This window comes from Lygodium microphyllum, chromosome 21 (genome assembly GCF_053477565.2).
Source record: "Lygodium microphyllum isolate KBCC chromosome 21, Lygodium_microphyllum_v1.1.10, whole genome shotgun sequence".
In the NCBI taxonomy this organism is placed as follows: Eukaryota; Viridiplantae; Streptophyta; class Polypodiopsida; order Schizaeales; family Lygodiaceae; genus Lygodium; species Lygodium microphyllum.
In genome coordinates, this window is record NC_141155.1 from 73,753,798 (window position 1) to 73,775,234 (window position 21,437).

Genomic DNA, 21,437 nt, shown 5'->3' on the forward strand with positions numbered 1-21,437 from the left:
TGAGGACATCTCGATTCCTCTAAGGGGTAGAGAATGTAATATTCCCACAGCAAAATAATAAAGACCCTAGATCCCGTGCAAATGCAATTTGAAGTAATCTCTTGCAACAAAAAAACCTTGGCCGAAGTGCTCCATCCTCGTGTACTAACAAACACCAGCCTCGCGTTGTGCATAGAAAACCGTAGCTAAAAACCGTAACCCACCACAGGAATGCCCCTTTAAAGGAAAAAGGATAATGAATTATTTGCAATTTTTTTTAAACTTCCTCCCCTTCACCCATTGCATGGCGGGGAGAGGGAGTATGTCTTGGAGCTCGTGGAGGGGCATGGGGAGGAGGACATGCAATTTGCCACTTGTGTGGCCACCCCCCCACCTTCACCTCATATAAACCCCCCTCCCAAGCTTGGACAGGGTATGGTTTATGCTGCCCGCTGTCAAGGAGTTGCCCGCCGTTGACCTGCTACCACTGCCAGGCTCTCCGTGCCACCAGGCTACCGCCGCCGCCAACACCATCATCATCATCATCATGATCATCATCGTCATCCTCACCATCAACATCCTCACCATCATCACTCCAATCATCTTCATCATCACACATGTCTTCTCTCGTCTCTGTCCATCCAGAAGCTTGAGAAGCTTCTATTGAAGCTTCTCTAGGCCAAGTTCACCCGTGTCTCGCGGGGTTTTCAAATCGTGTTCCCCAAGGCCTATTTCCCATGCCGCAAGGGAGATTTTGGGCACTAGGCAATTTTGAAAATCGAAAAAAGGGACCAAGGGAGAATTTGCTGAGTCAAAGTTTACTTCATCCATGGCTCCTAAGAAAAAGTCAAGAGGAGCGCACGTGGGAGCTTCCACCCAAAGTACGAGAGTGAACAATGCCCCGATATTGAATGCCCAGGTTCCAAAAAATATTCCCGCATGGAAAGGATGCATAAAGCATGTTTTAATTCACATAGGGAAACTAAATGCATTGGAAAATTTATATACTTGTTTGATTTACAAAGTTCAGTTGCATGACGAGTACTTACATTTGCTTGCACTTCCATGGTCAAGGATAGTCGTATTTTTGATTGTATGATGCATATGTTAAAAGATGAAATTGTGCAAATGTGTCCTTCTTGCATCACGCAAAGGATAGGGCATATAACACATAATGCACTTACATAATAAATTCCTGGTTGTGACTCATGTATAAGATAATTGTAGACAGTCATTAAATGATGATGTCCGAATAGTTGCAATGAAAGGAAAAGATTTATGAGCTTTGAAAAAAAACATATAGTATGCAAATCGCATGCGATGATAGTTACATTCTAGTTGGGTTAAGTGATAAAGGAAGGATTAAATCAATGATGTATTCATTGGCATCTGATCATGAAAGAACGATACATCCATGCATAGAGTTCTTTTCTCAAAGTTTGAACTTGGGAAAGGATGCATCTTCATTAAAATACTAAAGATTTGAATTTGATGCATCAACGTAGGGTTTATAAGAATTAGCTCTGAATGTCAATCATTATTGAAAAGGGAAAGGAAAATAAAGTTCACTGTAGATCCTATAGTTGCATAAAGGCAAAAATGTCTATGGTCTTGAAATTTCTTGGAATGGTATATCTCATACATCTTGCAGTTACTTACATCTTTTAGGGAAAGTACTTGCAAGTTTAGAAGAAAGTATTTGCATCTTTAAAGGGAAGATCATCTTTAATCATGGGTTGGTTAGATCAACTAAGTAATTCGCATGTAATTGAGTAACTTACATGAAATTCATAAAGATATGATTAGTTAGCATATGACGATCACCTCAATGTGCTAGGTAGGGTTAAGCTATGATAAAATTCTACTTAGTATTGCACTTGGGATGCCAATTTAATATTTTCAATTTTAAAAGTTCTACCCACATTCACGAAATGTTAGGATTATGAAATCGCCCGTGTAAGAATGATCTAGGGTTCTCACCCTAAGGATCAGTTGACCAAATGCTAGACTTTCGCAAGGAATTTAAGAACCCTAGGGCAAAAATGTTAATAAGCCTAGTAGGATTAGGGTTTTGGATTGGGGTCAATAGGACTCCCAAACCCTATATCGTGATCAAGAAATACCGTATGATGGAAGATATAATCCAACAAGCTAGGTATTGACACCTATCTCGTGCAACAAGCTGCAATGCCATATGCCCTTGCACCTGAATCACAAAATAGTACTGTTACACCTTAGACCGAGTTTGGCAAGTTCTAATTACAAGTCAAATTTCCTAGGAATTGAGTGGTCGTCCTGCTACAACACTCTTCCTTGGAGACTGATTTATCAAGCTAGGGTAGTTATGAATTGCCAAGAAAGCGATTGACCAACCAAGCTAGAGTGATGTGTTGTCGAGGATTTATTGACTATAATATAAGGAAACCTAAGGTAGTGACAATTTAGGTCAATAGGGTATAAACCCTAAACCAAGGAAAAAGGGTAAACAAGCAACTCAGCTTACGAAACCCTTGCCAAGTCGCGAATGATCCAGGATCAAATGCTGGAAGTATTTGGGGAGAAGGAATCACACCTTAGCAGTTGGCCGTACGAACGACCACTGGAATGCTCGGGATTGTACACTTAGGTGCACTATTTGTACTTCTTTGCTCAAGGAACTAATTTAGAAAAACAACTAATGCTTCAAGTTAAAAGCTTGGAAGGGGAGGCAGTATTAGTTTCCTTCGACTGTCTGCCTGACCCTATCCAAGGGGGTTGTTAGCCATGCCAGGTACGTGGACCTAACCCGCCGTGGAGGTCTCTCCGTGGGTGCTATTTGGAGCAGGAGGACGCTTGGGTGCCAAGGGAGGCTCTCGCCGTAAATTCCTTGCCTCCGGATCCTGCGCAAGAGGCCAACGTGACTCGAGATGGGATCTCGAGGCCCGTATACTAGTGAACGGGCAGAACTTGGAATAGTGATCCTTGAGGATTGCTGGGATAGCCTTCGAGCTAGATATTTGATGTATTCCAAAGACTATGATAAATAAAGATCAAATGTTGAAAAAAAGGAACTTGCTTGACATTGTTTTTCTGTGTCAGTGTCTAAGTTACGTGAAGAAACCATTGATTAATTGGTCAATTAAGAAAGCTGTTTTTGCTTGTCAAACTAAATGTGGTAGAGGTAATTCGGTAACTAAGCAACCCGAGGAAAGTGTGGTGGTGGATGTGACTCTGGGTCCGTCGTCTTATGGAAGGGTGGTCCCGGTTGATCGGGAGCTTTTCTCAAAGGAATCGACAGCAAGGTAACAATGACCTAGAATCAATAGAGCTAGAGTCTCGACTTATGATGTTTTAGGGGAACGGAATGGACTATGCCTTACGGGCAGAGAGGTCGATCTTCACATCCCACTCATTTCCCATTCTCCTTGAACCAAGTTCAGTATAAATCCACCTCGAACCTGATGTTCTACGCAAAGTGGTTGCTAGCTACCTCCTAGGAACTTGACTATTAGGAAAACCCTGATTCAGGCGGTCCTAAGTGGGATCGGCTAGATGCTTCGGCTTTGTGGCAGACTCGGGAAGACCTCGATCACAAACCCCATGACATTCCTTGTGAGTGCAGTGCGATGCTTTCTAGACTCTCTTCCCGATGGGCTTCTAAGACGTGTCCTACAAGTGGACAGGGGGACACGTTACAATTTCCATCTCAATTTGGGGGTTCAATGCATGGTACTCATGATCATTCTATTTTGGGACAGCAACCATTCCATGAAAGAGAGCTGAAGGACGAGATCATTGTAGCCAAGTTTAATGGTCAGTCATCTTCACCATCTAATTTAGAGGAGTGGACCTCTAAGATGGAATCTTACTTTGACATATTTTCCAAAAGCGATGACATGAATATTAATTTTTCTTCTTTGCATTTGGAGGGATTCGCCCATACTTGGTGGAGGTATATAAAAAGGGAAAGCATACTTGTAGAGAATTGGGAAGCTTTCAAGGCACTTATGGCTAAAGTATTTGTCTCCCCTCTTGAAAAAGAGAAATTGGCACGGAGATTATATGGTTTGGAACAAAGAGGCCTAAGTGTAAGAGAGTACACTAACCAATTTCTCAACCTAACCATGTATGTAGAAAGCATCAGTGATGAGGCTAAGCTCCACAAGTACATGTATGGTTTAGAGCCATCTTTATCAACTGATGTCATTACACAAAACCCTACTTCTCTCTTTAAGGCTATTGAGCTTACAGAGTGCTATGGAAGGAAATATAGAAGAGAATCTTCATTTTAACATGGTTTTGGATAGCCAAGGATTGTTTTTAAATACGGGCAAGTTGGTAATATGTATGGCAGCAATCATGTGCCAAATGGTAGCTTACGGGTGCCAACTTATCCACCGTTCAATGCTTCTAGACCTCAAAGTAATTTTAGGATAGCAAACAGTCCTAGAACTGACTTCAAACAAGGGGGTAACAAGCATAAATCCATTTCAACCAACATGAACCCTAAGTCTATTCCTATGGATCTCTACAAAGAAAGAAAGGAGAAAGGGTTATGTTTCAAGTGTGTGGAAAAGTATACACCTGATCATGCCACAAAGTGGGTATACAAATATGTCAAATCCAAGCTTCAGAGTATGTTAGTCTTTGAGGATCTTGAAGATGAGATGGATGAAGTTAATGAAATTGCACTTAATGCTGAAAATAAAGATCTTGAGGAAGAAGTTGGTCCAGAGTATTTCTATGATCCAGCCAAACTTTTTCCTTGTGATCCAGGAGGGACTTGTCATGAGCCACTTGCTACCACTAGTTGTTCTATTTCCATGGATTCTTGGACATGTTCTAAGAGCCCTAATACACTTCGTATGAAGGGTAACATTCATGGAAAGACTGTGTTCATTTTGATAGATAGTGGTAGTACCCATAGTTTTGTGAATAAGTCCATTATGGACAAGTTGAATTGTATTCCCACAAATTTACAGCAGCCCATTAGAGTTCAAGTGGCCAATGGTGAAGAAGAAATCAGCACACAGATATATCCACAGGTTTCTTTATAGCTGGCTGAAAATTTTGAAGCAAAAGTAAACCCGATTACTTTGGAAATGGGGCCTATAGACATTGTACTCGGTTGTGATTGGTTGATGACATTAGATAGGATCACTATGGATTTCTCATAGTTGTATGTGGAGTTTATCTTCAATGGACAGCTCATCCATTTATAGGGAATTCCTAGTAGATCAGATTTTCAACTTATCACCATTCAACAACTCAAAAGGGAGTACAAGAGGCATTCACAAATATTTATTTTGCATTTGAATAAAGAGATGCAAGATCAACCCAATAATTTAGCAAGCCATCCAACCTTGACAGCTCTTCTTGAGGAGTATCGAGATTTGTTTGAGGTGCCTACTTCATTGCCTCCCAAGAGATCACTAGATCACCCTATTGATTTGGAGCCCAACTCAAAGACAATCAATAAGCGACCTTACATATTATCTAAGTGTGTGATCGAGAGGAAGTAGCCAAGAAAATCAAGGAACTTCTTGAGATGGGATTCATTGAACCAAGTTCTTCACCTTATGCATCTCCAGTTCTGTTAGTCAAAAAGAAATATATATCTTTCAAAATCTGCATTGACTACATGGATCTTAATAAGATCACACTGAAGAACAGGTATCCCGTACGTAGGATTGATGATTTGCTTGATGAGCTCAAGAGGGCTCGATTCTTTACAAAGATTGATTTGAGGTCAGGGTATCATCAGATTCGCATGTGAGAGGGTAATGAAGTCAAGACTACTGTCACGACTGATCGAGGGATCTGTCATTTCTTAGTGATGCCATTTGGGCTTACAAATGCTCTAGCTACCTTCCAGAGCCTGATAAATAAGATTTTGCAGCCTTTCCTCTTTCGGTTTGTCTTGGTGTTCTTTGATAACATTCTAATATGTAGTAAGGCTTTACAAGATCACTTAACACATATGAGGAGGGTTTTTGATGTATTGAGACATCACAGGATTTTTGCTAAGGAGAAGAAATGTTTTTTTATGCAGCCTAAAGTGGAATACTTGGGACATATTGTCAGTGAAAAAGGGATACAGGCTGATCCCAAGAAGGTGCAATGTGTAAAAGATTGAGCAACACCCACTACTACTACCTCTCTTAGAGGATTCCTTGATCTATCTTCATTCTACCACCGATTCATCAAGCATTATGCGACTATTGTAGCTGCTTTGATTAACAGGTTGAAGAAGGAGGCTTTCTTTTGGGATGCTCTTGTAGATAGTATCTTCAACCAATTAAAGGGACTCCTCACCTCTGCTCCTATCTTAGTATGCCCAGAATTCTCCAAAGAACTTACCATACAGTGTGATGCTAGTGGCCGTGGCATTGGATCTATTTTGTTACAGGAGCATGGAGTGATTGCCTTTGAGAGTCATAAGCTTACAAATAAAGAAATTGCTATGAAATTTTATGACAATGAGATAATGGCTATCTTGCATGCAATTAAGAAATGGCACCATTACTTGTATGGTAGTCGATTCTGAGTCTAGAGTGATCATTGGGTTCTTAGGTATTTCCTTACTCAGTCCAATCTTACTCCTAAGCAGTGTCGGTGGGTAGCTACACTACAGAATTATGATTTTGACATCACTCATATGAGAGGCAAAGACAATATAATGGCTGATTCTCTTTCACGTATGTGGGCTTGCAAAGTTTCAGCCATGACAGTACTGCGTAATGATTGGATTGAAGAACTACAAGAGGCTTATCTTTTGGATGAAGAATTCAACCATATTTTTCAAAAATTATAGCAAGGTTTTATGGAATAAAACTCTCATTATCAGTTTAAAAATTGCCTTATTTGGTTGAAAGGCAAGATTGACATTCCTTCTACCTCTTCTTTTACACAGAAAATTATGGAGGAACTATATTCTTTGCCTTTAGCTGGACATCTAGGATTTTTCAAGACCTATGGTAGAATCAGAAAAAGCCTCTATTGGAAAGGACTATGGAAAGATGTCAAGGACTTTGCCATGAAGTATATGCCTTGTCAGCAGAATAAGGACAGCACCCATAAGCCAATAGGTTTGTTACAACCATTACCTATTCTTACAGGTAAATGGACTCACATTACTATGGATTTCATTGTTGGCTTGCCTAATACCAAGAAGAGATGGAATAGTATATATGTGCTGGTAGATATACTCACCAAGGCAGCCCATTTCATTCCAACCAAGATCTAGTTTATTGCCTCTCAAGTAGCCAGTCAGTTTATGGAGCAGATTTTAAGACTACATGGATTACCGCAGGTGATTGTTCATGATAGAGACTCAAAGTTTATGAGTAACTTTTGGTAGGTGGTATTTACATCTATGGGCATGAAATTGGCTCCATCTATGGTCTATCATCCACAAATTGATGGACAGATAGAAAGAGTTAATAAATGGTTGGAGACTTATCTTCACCATTTCTACTATGATGTCCAAAATTCATGGGATTCTTGGTTACACTTGGCTAAGTTTTCTTAGAACAACTCTACCCATGATAGTATTGGAGTTTCACCCTTTGAGACTATGTATGGCTACAAGATGCCCTTACTCATAATTATCTTTAATGAAAGGATCAATCCTCATGGGAAGGAAGAGTTGGAAAGAATGCAAACCCTTCTTCAACAATGTAAGATGAATCTTAGGAAAGCTCAAGACCAAATTAAGATGTATGTTGATGAGAAGAAGCGGCCTTTAGAGTTCCAAGAAGGAGAGTTGGTCTTACTAAAGGTGCCGAGGTCTAGATACTCTACATTAAAAGATGGATCTAGTAATAAGCTTGCTCACAGATTTTATGGCCCCTACCGGATCCTACAGTGCATTGGAGACTTGGCATGAATAGAGATTCCTTCTTCCACAAAGATTCACAATGTCTTTCATGTTAGTCAGCTGAAGCCTTTCTATGGTGATCCAGTTTATATAATTGATGAGCTGCCACCTATTGATGATGAAGGTCTTATTCAGTACATCCCAGAGGTTGTTATAGGTCAGCGTGAGAAGAAGCTCTGATCTCGTTCTATCATGGAATATTTGATCAAATTGAGAGGTTTACCACCTGAGGAAGCTTCTTGGAGGCCTGATTCTATATTGGATGAGTTTCCTTTCTTACGGGATACATTAGTGGCTAAAGCCTATTGATTATGGAGCTAGTTTTGGTGTAGACAAGATCAGGACATCACACTATTTTAGAACATTTTTTATTGTGCCTAATTTTTATAATTAAGCTATCTACATGGGCTTAAAGTACTCTTCAAGAGCTATGTTTTGATATATGGCATGCCTCATTTGGACACTTCTACTAGAAGTTATTGTAGATTCGGTCTAGTAGGGCCTGTTTACATAGCAAGCTGTCTACTACATTTTGAGATTATCTATTGAAGATTTTATGGCTCCATATAATCTTGAAGTATTCTAGATCATGTATATAGCTAAGGCCTACTCTTGTTCTTCAACTTTAGTCCATATTTTGGTCATTTTTCATTCATTTTCACATTTGTAAAGCTGTAAAAAATAGAGTAGTACTCTATTCTATCCATCCTTTTCTAGTCTTTCAAGTTTGTTTTTTAGGAAAAAAACCTTTGGGAAGGGATGGATTGTAAGAAGCTAGGAAAAATAAGGATTTAGTGTAAAAATAATATTGATGTTATACCATGTCACATTGACATTAGTATAAAAGGGGAGGACATGTAAATTTTCATATCTTTTTGACACATTAATATAATTACTGTCCTTCTTTCCTATCTTTCTCACAGCTTCTATGGCTTCTTTCTCTTTCCTATACTTCTCTCTCCAATTCTAGTATTCTCTTTCCTCGTCACTCTCTTTCTCTCTCTTCTTGCAATCTTTCTCTCTCTTTTAGAATTTTTGTCTCACCTCTTTTTCTCTCTCTAGTTCTCTCACTGACAGTTCTACCCCTAAAGATTGAGTTGCCAACTATAAGATTCACTTGGATGACTCTAGCCCACTTGGATGAGCTCAAATTGTAGAGTTTGTTGCAATAGGAAATGGCTAAGTGTTAGATAAAGCAGTTGCACGATTTAAAAGTAAAGAAGTATACCTTCAATAAGGGACAATTAGCTCTATATTATGATGCATGAAGAGAGTTGTTTCCAAGAAAACTTGAGTAGAAATGGGATGGTCCTGACAAGATCATTAGAATTGGAAAAAATAAGTCCACGACATTACTTGGTAGATCTTGAGGGAGTGAAGTTAAACCTTATTATCTCTAAATGCACTAACAAAATAAATACCTTGTAGGTCAATGCAGGGCTAATCAGAAACCTTCAAGAGAAAATATTGGTTGACGAAGCAACTTATTCATTACTTGGAACACCCATACTTGGAACAACAATATCATCAGGGAAAGCTTATCGGGTGGAGTAAAGGATATAAAGTGATTGAGCAAGATGACAGATCATTTGTTTGGGAAATCAAAGTCTTCTGTCATCACTACTTACAAATTCTGACAAGCATCCTTGTTATATTTAACGAAGAAGGTGGGATGGAGCCTTCAATACATCCTCTGAATATGCTAAATTTTGACTATTGTAATTATGAGTAGAGATGACGATGGCTGGCTATGTGAACCCATTGTGTACATACACATTGTACTTTGATGGAGCGTCCAGGGGTCCCAACAAGAAAGGGAGTATAGGGATAGTTATTAGAGATCCTCGACGTAGAGTTGCAATGAAATTAGTTGTTTGTCTCAAGGTTGGATCTACCAATAACATGGTAGAATACAAAGCTTTAATCATGGGCTTGAATATTGCTAAGGGCGGTATTAGTCAATTGTTATTAAAGGGGGATTCCCAATTGGTATTGAACCAACTAAATAGGACATACACAATATGAAACCCTATTCTTTCTATGTATTATCGCACTGCTATGACCCTGCTCGATGAGTTTGAGAGAGTGTCTCTTTAGCTGGTTCCACGGTATTGGAATCAATTTGCTGATTCATTAGCAAACTTTGCTTATGAAGAAGACCTTTTCTTCAACTGTGGTCCTAGTTTGGATATCGCTATTAATGGTGAGATAGGACCCGATTGATTATGGGGGCTTTTATAAACAAAATGCCCTATATGGCAAGCGATGGTTTGTATGGGTGATGCAAAGAGTAGCTGAGAACCATTTTCCTTTGTTATCTTGGACCCACAAGTTGGTCAGATAGCACATTATGCATACACCTCTTGCTATTTATGCATAGGAGGCATGGGTCACAATCGATGCATTTAGTTTAGGGTAGGAGCGCTCTTTCCTCCTTGGGATGGAGCATCTTGTTGTATATTAGCAAGATTTCAAAAGGGGGGGATATATAGAGCTGTTTTGTTTTATTCTATTAGGCCAAGAGGGCTGGTTCCTTTTATGGTTTTAATGCTTGACTTCCTTAGGGCAAGAGGGCCAAGAGATATTCTATCAAGGGGTAGAGTGAGAACTGTTCTTGTGCTTTATTGATTAGAGTACTATTATTTAGCAAGCTCTTCATTTGAAGCTTTTTAGGTGCTTCTTGAAGCTTTTTGGGTCATCACTTGGATTTTTTTGGTTATTTTATGGAGCTTTTTGTTTGACTATGTTATCGCTTTGAGTTTAATTAATTTGTAATTGCAAACTAATTAGATCAATTATATTAGGATATGGAATTGCAAACTAATTGTAAACTCTTGAATGCTTTGATCTCCAACAAAAAATAGGTATGCAACTACTTCTAAAGCATAAATTTTAGCATCATTTTATAAGTTTATGAAGTAATCCCAATTTAAGTGATATCCGAAATCCATAGAGTCATATATCATTCCCAAGCATCATCAATCCCCGTGGCATGCACTACCAACACAAGGTATCATATTAAAAATAATGCAACTACAAATCATGTGAAATCATCATCATCACTAGGGTGCAGTCCGCATGCCACATCATCATCACTACGGTGAACAGATGGCGGTCCGCATGCCACATCAACCAAGCACTGGTTGTGGAGGCTAAAATCATCCTTAAGGCACATGCAAAAATGATGCATCTCTATGCATGCTCTACCAAGGCTGCCACAACCTGAAAAAATATCTAGCACATAGTCGAGATCCTTTGTGAATGTAGCAAGGAGCCACCTACAAAAGAAACCATTTTAACATCCATAACAAAAGCATGATGTATCTCAATGCAAAGTATAAACCAATCTAAGAGTGTATAATGCACCTATAAAAAGCTAGTGATCTTTCTGCACCCCCTCGAAGCTCTACACCATCCACATAAGTGTGCTCAAATAATGTGCCTTCGAGGTTTGTCTCGAAGAGGAAGCTACGAGAGGCGGGAAACCTGTATGGGCTAACCCTCTCACCAGCCTCTCTATCATATGAAGGGATACACATCCCTCGATAAAATAAGCCAATAGTAAGGTCCATGACCTAGCAATACACAATCATCTTGTTACCTATTTAAACTTTTATGTTAAAAAGTTACAGGTTTTTCTTCAACACACTTACCTCCTCTTGAGTATCAGGGTGTCTATATCCACCCTCACACACAAGAGTCCTGATGGACAATCCAATGGCACGAGCTCGTCTAAGAACTTTTCCAAAGTGTTGTGCAAGTCCCAAAGTCACCAAGAACCCCTCATCTTCCAAGAATCTATGGGCTAGGTCCATGACACCATTGACAAGTGCACTAGAAAATGTATTCCATTTGGGAATCCCCTTCAAATGCAAAGATATATAAGACCATGCAATATCACATGAGTTTATAAACTAAACTAATGCAAGCACATATACCTTCCACCTCAAGGCCAACAAAAAGCAAAGATGTAGGAAAATCCACAAACAACAACTTAGCAACCTCATATGATGGGACACCATCACATTGGTAAGAGTTGATGGTATTTCCCTCCATGAAGCATTGAATGCTAGAATTGAAAACATAATAAAAAGCATAAGCAACCATTAAAATAGATATGTATATAGAGGATGGTAAAAAATATACCCATCCAATGCAAAATTGTTGATCGATGTCATGTCTACCAATAGAGCATCTACGATAGTTTGGTATTGAAATCCTATCATCAAAATAAAGTTTACTTACAAATGTTGATGTTGGCTAAATGTTAAGCATAGAATGTAAAGCTAGAAACCTGCATACCTGTCTTGCGTATAGTGGGATGTCTACAAGACTCTTGTATAGGCTCCGATGACTGAGTCATGAATGACATACCCCGAGAAGGTGTAGTATGTCGCAAAGATCCCTCAAAGTGACCCTTACTTTTTGCCATTTCTTTCCAAATGCTATGCATGTCAAAACCATCTTTTTTGCCTAAATTTGTAAAGAAAAATAGGAAAGAAAGCAAATTATTTAGTGTTTAATGTTTAAAATTTATATTAACTTTATAAAAAATAGAAAAAATATACTTTTAACATGACTCCAATAATCCAAAAAATGATACTTGATTCACCTTCTATTTCTTCATCCAATGAAATAACTTTGTCTTTATGTTCAGACCTTCGCTTCATTGTACCAACCTCATTTGATTCACTTATATTACCTAGGCAATGTACAACCAATAAAATAATACTTTAATAAATTGACTCGTCAAATGAAAACCCTAAACTCTATTATTCATGCAAATTGGCTTACCCTTGCCATGCTCCATCGTACCATCTATCGTGGGGATATCCTTTCGTTTTCTTATGGACTTTTTCTTCACTATAGTATCAACAATTGCATCACTATTGGTACCTAAGTAGTATGAAGTCAACAAAATACAATATTATATTCATGAAAATTAGAAACAAGGCTACTTGGATCAAACTAAAACTTTTCACTCCATCCAATATACCCTTTTCCATGCTACCACCACAAGTCACCTTTATCCCCAGAACATGAGGAGGGACTATGCCTATTGTATTGGACATTTCTAATTTGCAAAAACAACAAAGTTAAGAAAACACACAAGTCTAAAAAGTTATGATAGCTTTCATATTAAAAAAATACCTTTTTGGAAAGTACCATTTCCTTCATCCTCTTCTTTGTGCATAGAAATTACTCTATTTTGTTCCAAGAACCCTGCATATAAGGCAAATATTACTAAAACAAATAGCTAAGAGCAAGAGTTACCACATATTTACTATGTTTGGCTCTCAAAGTACTTACTCTCTCTTAATTCAATCTCTTGCTGTGGAATGTCATCCAATGGATAGTCTATCCACCATGGACAAACACGCATTTCCCATTCCGACAGACCCCTCTCAACCAGTGATTTTGAGAACATACAATTTTCACATCCCAAGTCCATCCACTCCTCCACTAGAGGAGGGAGGCTTTCTAGCACCCCACTTTCCTGTAGACTACGCAACCATCTTTTCCAAAAACATAAGAACAAACAACAAAAGCACTCTTAAGTTAGAATACATTTGTACATATGCTATTTAGAAAATATGATTTCTTTATATTAGAAATACCTGTACACCACCCTCTTGCTTGATTGTGTTGTCAAGGAGAGGGACTGGGAGAGAGAAAGGAGACAGAGAAGACTGCAAAGAAGAAGAAGAAGAAGAAGAGCAAAAGAGAGAGAAAGATAGGCACGTGGAGAGAGAAATACTAGAAATGGAGAGAGAAAGACAGGAAGAGAGAGAGAGAAGACATGGAAGCTTGGAGAGCAAGGTGAAGGAGAAAGAAGACTTGTATTAATTATCTAATAATGAAAAATTAAGTCTCTCTCGCCTTATATACCAGCCAATGTAGCTAGTATTTCCCCGTTATTAAGTCCCCCTCTCTTACATTCCATCCCCACCCAAAGGTTTTTGCCCTCAAAAACAATTTGGGCACGTGTGGTAACTAGGAGGGGTAGATCAGAGTACTACTCGGCTGCATTATTACAAGGGTATACTGATGAATGAAGAGGTATTATTGTGTATGATAGGTCATGGGTTATGTACAATACATGGGCCTTATTGGGAAGTTATAAACATGAGTTTTGACCCAAATATCTGGAGTAAATGTGGGCTCTATAGGACCCTACTGTAGTGAATCTATCATAACTTTCTGTGGAAGGCTCTGAACGGGGAGTGCTATACATCAAAACGGAGCTCTTGAGAAGTACTTTCAATCCACGTATGGTGTGCATTGCTGTCTGTAGTACATAATAAAATATACTATAAAATAGAGTGCTATCTACAGTCAGTCTGTGAGAAAACAGGGCCATAGTTAGCTAGATTTCAGCCAAATCTGCTTCTAAAAGGTATGGGAACTCTTCCAAAATTGAAGCTGGCCTCTAACAAGCTTCCTCAAGTGGTAAACCTTGCCACTTAATCAAGTATTCCATGATTGAGCAAGAGTGAAGCCTCTTTTTCCTTTGTCCTATGACTTTTTCAGGTATGTATTGAATGATGCCTTCTTCATCTATCGGTGGGAGTTCCTCAACAAAGTCCACTGCTGAGCCAATGAAGGGCTTCAACTGACTCACATGGAAGAAATTATGGATCTTTGTAGATGGGGGTAATGCCAATCGATATGCCAAGTCTCCCACTCTCTTGATAATCTGGTATGGTCCATAGAACCTATGTGCCAACTTATTGCTGGACCCATCTTTAAGGGAGGCATATCTAGACTTAGGCACTTTCAAGAGCACCAAATCTCCTTCTTGGAACTCCACATCCCGTCTTTTGTTATTAGCATAAAGCTTCATTTGATCTTGAGCTCTCTTCAAGTTAGCTTTACACTACTGAAGTAAGGCCTGCATTCTATCTAATTCTTCCTTGCTTTGTGGATTTATTTTATCATTGAAGATAACCATAGGAAGGGGCACCTTGTAGCCATACAGGGCCTCAAAAGGTGAAACTCCAATGCTAGCATGTGTGGAGTTATTATAGGCAAACTCAGCCAAATGCAACCATGAGTCCCAAGCATGCTGCACATCATGACAAAAATGCCTCAAGTAAGTTTCCAGCCATTTGTTAACCCTTTCTGTCTGACCATCTGTCTGTGGATTGTAAGTAGTGGAAGGGACTAACTGAGTGCCCATAGAGCTGAAAACTGCCCGCCAAAAGTTACTCGTAAAAAGCCATGTAATTTGAAAACATATTTCATGAATTGGCTCGCTACTTGAGAAGCATTATACTGAGTCTTTGTGGGAATGAAATGGGCTGCCTTTGTGAGTCTGTCCACAACTACATAGATGTTGTCCCAACCTTTCTTAGTCACTGATAGGCCGGTAATGAAGTCCATAGTGATGTGTGTCCACTTGCCTTCAAGCATAGGCAATGGCTGAAGTAAACCAGTTGGTTTTAAGGTGCTATCCTTGTTTTGCTGACAAGGCATGCAACCCAAGACAAAGTCTTTCACATCTCTCCAAAGGCCCTTCCAATAAAAGCTTTTAGAAATTCTTTCATAGGTCTTAAAGACTCCCAAATGACCAGCTATAGGGGCTGAATGCATCTCCTGCATGATTTTCTTCTTGAATGGGGAAGCATGAGGGTTGGCAATTTGGCTATTATACCATAAAAGCCCATTTTTCAGGTCATACGAAGAGTTTTTCACACATTGTCCTGGCTGTAATTTCTGAAATACATTGTTGAAATCAGTTTCTAATAGGTAAGCCTCGTGAAGCTCATGTATCCAATCATTGTGTAACTCCATGATAGTAGAGACTTTACATGCCCACATCCTAGATAGGGAATCAGCCACTACATTGTCCTTCCTACGAGTGTGGGTGATATCAAAGTTATAGTTCTGTAAGGTGGCTACCCATCTCATCTGCTTTAGATTCAGATTTGATTGAGACAAGAAGTACTTGAGTACTCTATGGTCCCTTTTCACTCTAAACCAGCTGCCATACAAATAATGATGCCATTTCTTGATGGCATGAAGGATGGCCATCATTTCCTGATCATAGACATTCATAACCCTCTCATTTTCAGCTAGCTTTCGGCTCTCAAAAACTATGACCCCATGTTCTTGCAGCAAGACTGTACCAATTCCTCTCCCACTAGCATCACATTGAATGGTGAATTCCTTAGAAAAATCATAGACATTCATAACCCTCTCATTTTCATCCAGCTTTCGGCTCTCAAAAGCTATGACCCCATGTTCTTGCAGCAAGACTGCACCAATTCCTCTCCCACTGGCATCACACTGAATGGTGAATGTTCTTGCAGAAAGACTGCACTAATTCCTCTCCCACTGGCATCACACTCTGAATGGTGAATTCCTTAGAAATATTAGGGCATACCAAGATAGGGGCTGAAGTAAGCAAATCTTTCAGTTGATCAAAGCTTCTATCTGCCAATGCATCCCATAAAAATGTTTCTTTCTTCAACCTATCAGTGAGAGGGGCTGCAATAGTGGCATAGTGCCAAATGAATCTGCAGTAAAATGAGGACCCAAGAATCCTCTCAAAGAGGTAGTATTTGAAGGTGTGGGCCAATCTCTGACACATTGCACTTTCTTTGGGTCAGCTCTAATGCCTGCCTCACTAACAACGTGTCCCAAATACTCAACCTCAGTTTGCATGAACAAACACTTTGTCTCCTTAGCAAAGAGTCTATGCTGTCTAAGTATATCAAATATCTGTCTCATGTGCATAAGGTGAGCTTCCTTTGAGCAACTATAAATGAGGATGTCATCGAAAAATACCAATACAAATTTGAATAAGTAAGGCTGAAGTATTTTGTTCATGAGGCTCTGAAACGTGGCTGGTGCATTAGTCAAGCCAAAGGGCATGACCAAGAAGTGATAGAGCCCACGATCAGTCCTAAATGCAGTCTTTATCTTATCCCCTTCATGCATGCGTATCTGATGGTAGCCAGATCTCAAGTCAATCTTTGTGAAATACTTAGCTCCCTTCAACTCATTTAACAAGTCGTCCACCCTAGAAATAGGGTATCTATTTTTGATAGTGATCTTATTCATATATTTGTAATCTATGCACATCCTGAAAGTGCCATATTTCTTTTTGACCAGCAAGATAGGTGATGCAAAAGGGGATGAGCTAGGCTCAATGAATCCCATATCTACTAAATCCTTGACCTACTTGGCCACTTCTTCTCTTTCACATTTGGACAACCTGTAAGGGGGTTTATTGACTAGCTTGGAGTGGGGCTCCAAATCAATGGGATGATCAACTGCTCTCTTGGGAGGTATTGCTATAGGTAACTAAAAAAAGTCACCATACTCCACAAGTAGAGCCTTAAGGGCTGAATTATCATGTATTTTTTGGGACTGATCTACATTTTCCTTGTTTAATTGCAGCACAAAAATCTGGGAGTATTTGTTGAACTCTTTCTTGAGCTGTTTGGCTGTAATAAGCTAGAATTCACTGTTGTTTTTAATTCCTTGCAGGTGAACAAGTTGTCCACCCCTGAAAAACTGCATGTACAACAATGAAAAATCCATGGAAATGGTGCCCAAAGTTTTCAGCCAATCGCAGCCCAACACAATGTCTATCAGCCCCATATTGAGTGCAATCAAATCCACTTTCTGCTCATAATTTTCAACAAGCTTAATAGGTACAACTAGGAATACATGAGTACTAATTTTCTCACTCCCATTGGCCACTTGCACCCTCATTGGTTGTTGTAAATCAGAGACAAAACATTTCAGCCTGTCCATTACTGCTCTATTTATGAAGCTATGTGTGCTACCACTATCTACCAAGACAAATACATCTTTCCCGTGAATCTTGCCTTGAAGACGAAGAGTGTTGAGGCTCTTAGATCCTATCCAAGCATCCAAGAAGATAGTACAAACAGTGGCAGTAGCATGTGAACCATTCTTATCACCCATATTTACATCTACATGACCGCCCGGGTCAAATGGAAAGGTGTCAGCCAAGTCAAAGAATTCTTCTTGCCCACATTCCTCTTCAACCTCATCATTTTTGGCAGTGATTACAAAGGCACTTGCATCCTCATGATCCTCATGAGATTCATCAAAGACTAACATGTTATGTACCCTTGCTTTTGCATTCCTATAAGCACATTTAGATGCATACTCGGCTGTATACTATTCCCCGCATTTAAAGCAAAGTCCTTTTTCTTTCCTCTCTTTGTAGAGGTCCATTGGGATAGAGCACTGACCACCAAAATCTGAAGCATTTTTACCCTTGTTGTCCCCTTGTTTATTTTGAGCTCTTCCTTGATTTGCAGTCCTGAAATTACTGTTTTGCCTAGAGGCATTAAAGGTGGGGTAAGTGGGGATCTTCAGGGTGTTGAATGGTATATTTCCACCACCATAACCTGCCCCAAACTACCCGGGCCTTACAACACTTCTTTGCTTCCTAAAATGTGACTACATAGGTCCTCTTTGCTGCTTGAATAGTGGCTGAGACACCTCTCTTTGCTGTCCATGTTGAAATGAAGCATCTTAGTGGTACTTACAAGAGCACCTCTCAGCCAACTCAATATCTTTGAACAAATCTGATGGACTTTGGGCTGAAACATCAGCCAAGAGTTGGGGATCCAAACCATAAATGTACTTGTGAAGCTTTGCATCGTCACTAATGGACTCAATATACATTGTGAGATTGAGGAATTGGTTTGTGTAGTCATGCACCGTCATCCCACATTGCTCTAAGCCATGCCATTGCCTTAACCAGAGATACAAAGACTTAAATCATAAGAGCTTTGAATGCATCCCAAGTCTTTGTATCTCAACCAGAGATACAAAGACTTAAATCATAAGAGCTTTGAATGCATCCCAAGTGTCAACAAGCTGCTGATTTTCCCTCTTTATGTACCACCACCACGTGTGGGCAAAGCCCTCTAAGTGTATCGTAGCAAAGTGTATCTTTTGATCGTCATTTCTTGGCATTATGTCAAAGTAGTCTTCAAGCTTCGAGAGCCATTCTTCTAATTCAGCCGAGGAGGACAATTGGCCATTGAACTTTGAGAAAATGATTTTTTCTCTCAACTCCCTTTCATGGTTGGGGGGCTGTCCCATATACCCAAAGTGGGGCTGATCCATTGGGCTGCCAAGAAATGAACCAATGTTTGAGTGATTCCTTCCAAAAGACAGCTGAGCATGCATAGGTGGCATGGGCGCGGCTGAGAGTTACTCCTCATCCCATTGTTTAAGGGCTCCTCATGCCTTTTTGAGGGCTCTCCTTGCTCAAAGTTGATGTTGGGAATGCCCGTTCTTCCCAAAATACCTTGGGTACTTGCATAGGCTGCATTCACAGATGGGATAGTCACTCTTTCAGCTTGCATGCTTGGTCTATCCTCTTTTTCCTTGCCTTTCATTTGGGAATCCATCTACATTGAGAACTTCGCCGCAAGTGCTTCCATGGTAGAGGTTATTTGGTGCATCTCCATCACCATTTGCACTTGATCTTCCATTACTTCCCTATGCCTCTCCGCATGTCTAGTCTCGTGTGAACTGAGGGTATGATTGAGTGCACTAAGACTTCCCATGGAGTGAGAGAGGTCTTCCTCTTCAACCTCAAAGTTGTTGTCATCCCTTGGGGTATGCTCATCCCTTATCTGTTGCTGAACATCTTCATTTGCTTTGTTTTTTCCCCTGTTACCCGCCATGTCTAGGTGCAGTCCCTTGAGAACACCTGTCACTATTTTGGCTATAACTAGAGCTAGACAACTCCGATTGACCTAATTTTTAGTTCAAAATGGAGGCAGCAATGCCCTCTTCAAAATGAGCATAGGCATTCCCAGGTTTTATACAAAAAATTTTGTAATCAGAAATGTGGGACTGTTCTGTGCAGTCCAGCACCCTGTCGACACCTAGGAAAGGCCTGTATTGGGCTGTAGGTATTTGGTATGCTCCAAGTGGGTATTCAAAACTGAGTGGGGTTCTTGGCAAGGCCTGAGGGTACTCTCCAAGGTCAGCACCTCAATTCTTGGGAGTGGCAACACCTCTGCAAATGCAAGCAATTTCTCTACAGCACCCTGAAACAGTCAAAGAGGGCTGAAATTGGGTTCCCCTTCTATTGCATTGTGGGATTCACTATTTGCTTGGAATCATACATCACTTTAGCATCCCTTAGCATGTTTGGCATCACTTTAGCATTACCAAGTATAAGAGTAAGCATTTCCATGACCATATCTAACAAGATAGGCTCTCATACATGCATAACCACTACCCTTACTGCATATATGACTGCATAGGTGTATCCCATGATACATATATCCATCTTCAATCCAAGTGAAGCAATACATTCCCATAAATCATTGCATACATAGCTGCATGTGTATCTAAAGATACATTTGCTGATACATATGCTGAAGTACAATCATACATCCCATGCATACAAGACTGTGTCATGCCATAGTCATCAAAATATCCATCATGCCAAGTCAATTTCTCAATTTTCCAAGAAACACCTATACCTGCAAACAATTTTTGGGCTCCGGATCATCGGGAGGTGGGCAAAGTTCCCCCCGATCCAGGTTGTGCACCCATTCAGGGTCTTTGATGGCAAGGGGGGGTCACCCCTCTTTTGTCTTGCCACCTTGCTTGGCATCGGGCTTTTCCTCACCCGGAATATACATGGTAGACATTTATTAATTAAACACCCAGCATGAAATGCATTTTAGGAATGGAAATTTTGGCTTTTCATGAAGTGCACGGAATTGGAATTGGGAATAGGGATAGAGAGCTTACTGACAATGACTCACTGCCAACTCACCCTTATACAATGGATTTATTAATCAATTCTTGGCTGAGTCAATTCACAAGAAGCCAAAGGGTTATGGGTAAGCAAAAGTATAATCTCAATGAAGCTTCAATATGAATAAAATCCATTCCAATGCCATAGGATCGAATGAGAATGACTAAGATTAATATCCAGCATGTATACAATGTTTGGGACTCCTATTACCTACTTGGACTCATGCATCCTCTCAAACAAGTGGATAGGATTCAACAAGAGGCTTAATGGGAGAGAATGAGAGCCAAGAATTGGTTACCTTGTGTTGTTTGATGAAGATTGCAGCCGCTAATGCCACTTCAATCCTTCATGAGAGCTCCAATTTGATCCCGCATATTCCATAGCTCCAAAATGGTTGTGCTCCGTCAAAAAGAGATGAATTCAAGCTTGGGGAAGAAGGATTCTTCAATGGGGAAAGGGCATTGCTTGCATAGGCTGATCAAGAGAAGGATTCCTTCCAAATGAGCACTCCATAATGCCTTCTTGCTTCCAAGAAGCCTTCAAATATTGAGAATGAGCTCCAATGTGGTTGTAGCTTGGAGATAGGATGGCTCAAGACCTTCCCATGAAGAGCTCTTGCTGAAATTGAAGCTCTACTTCCATAGCCATGGCTGCCCACAAATGCATTTCTTCAAATCTTGCTTCTAATATTATTCCCGTACTTCTTGATGGCCAAATCTTGAGCTAGGCTTGAAGAGTGAATCCTCGGGACCAAGAAAGGACCAAAATCTTCAAGATTCTTGAGCTTGATGCCAAGCTTTCATGGCTGCCATGGACTGCATATGA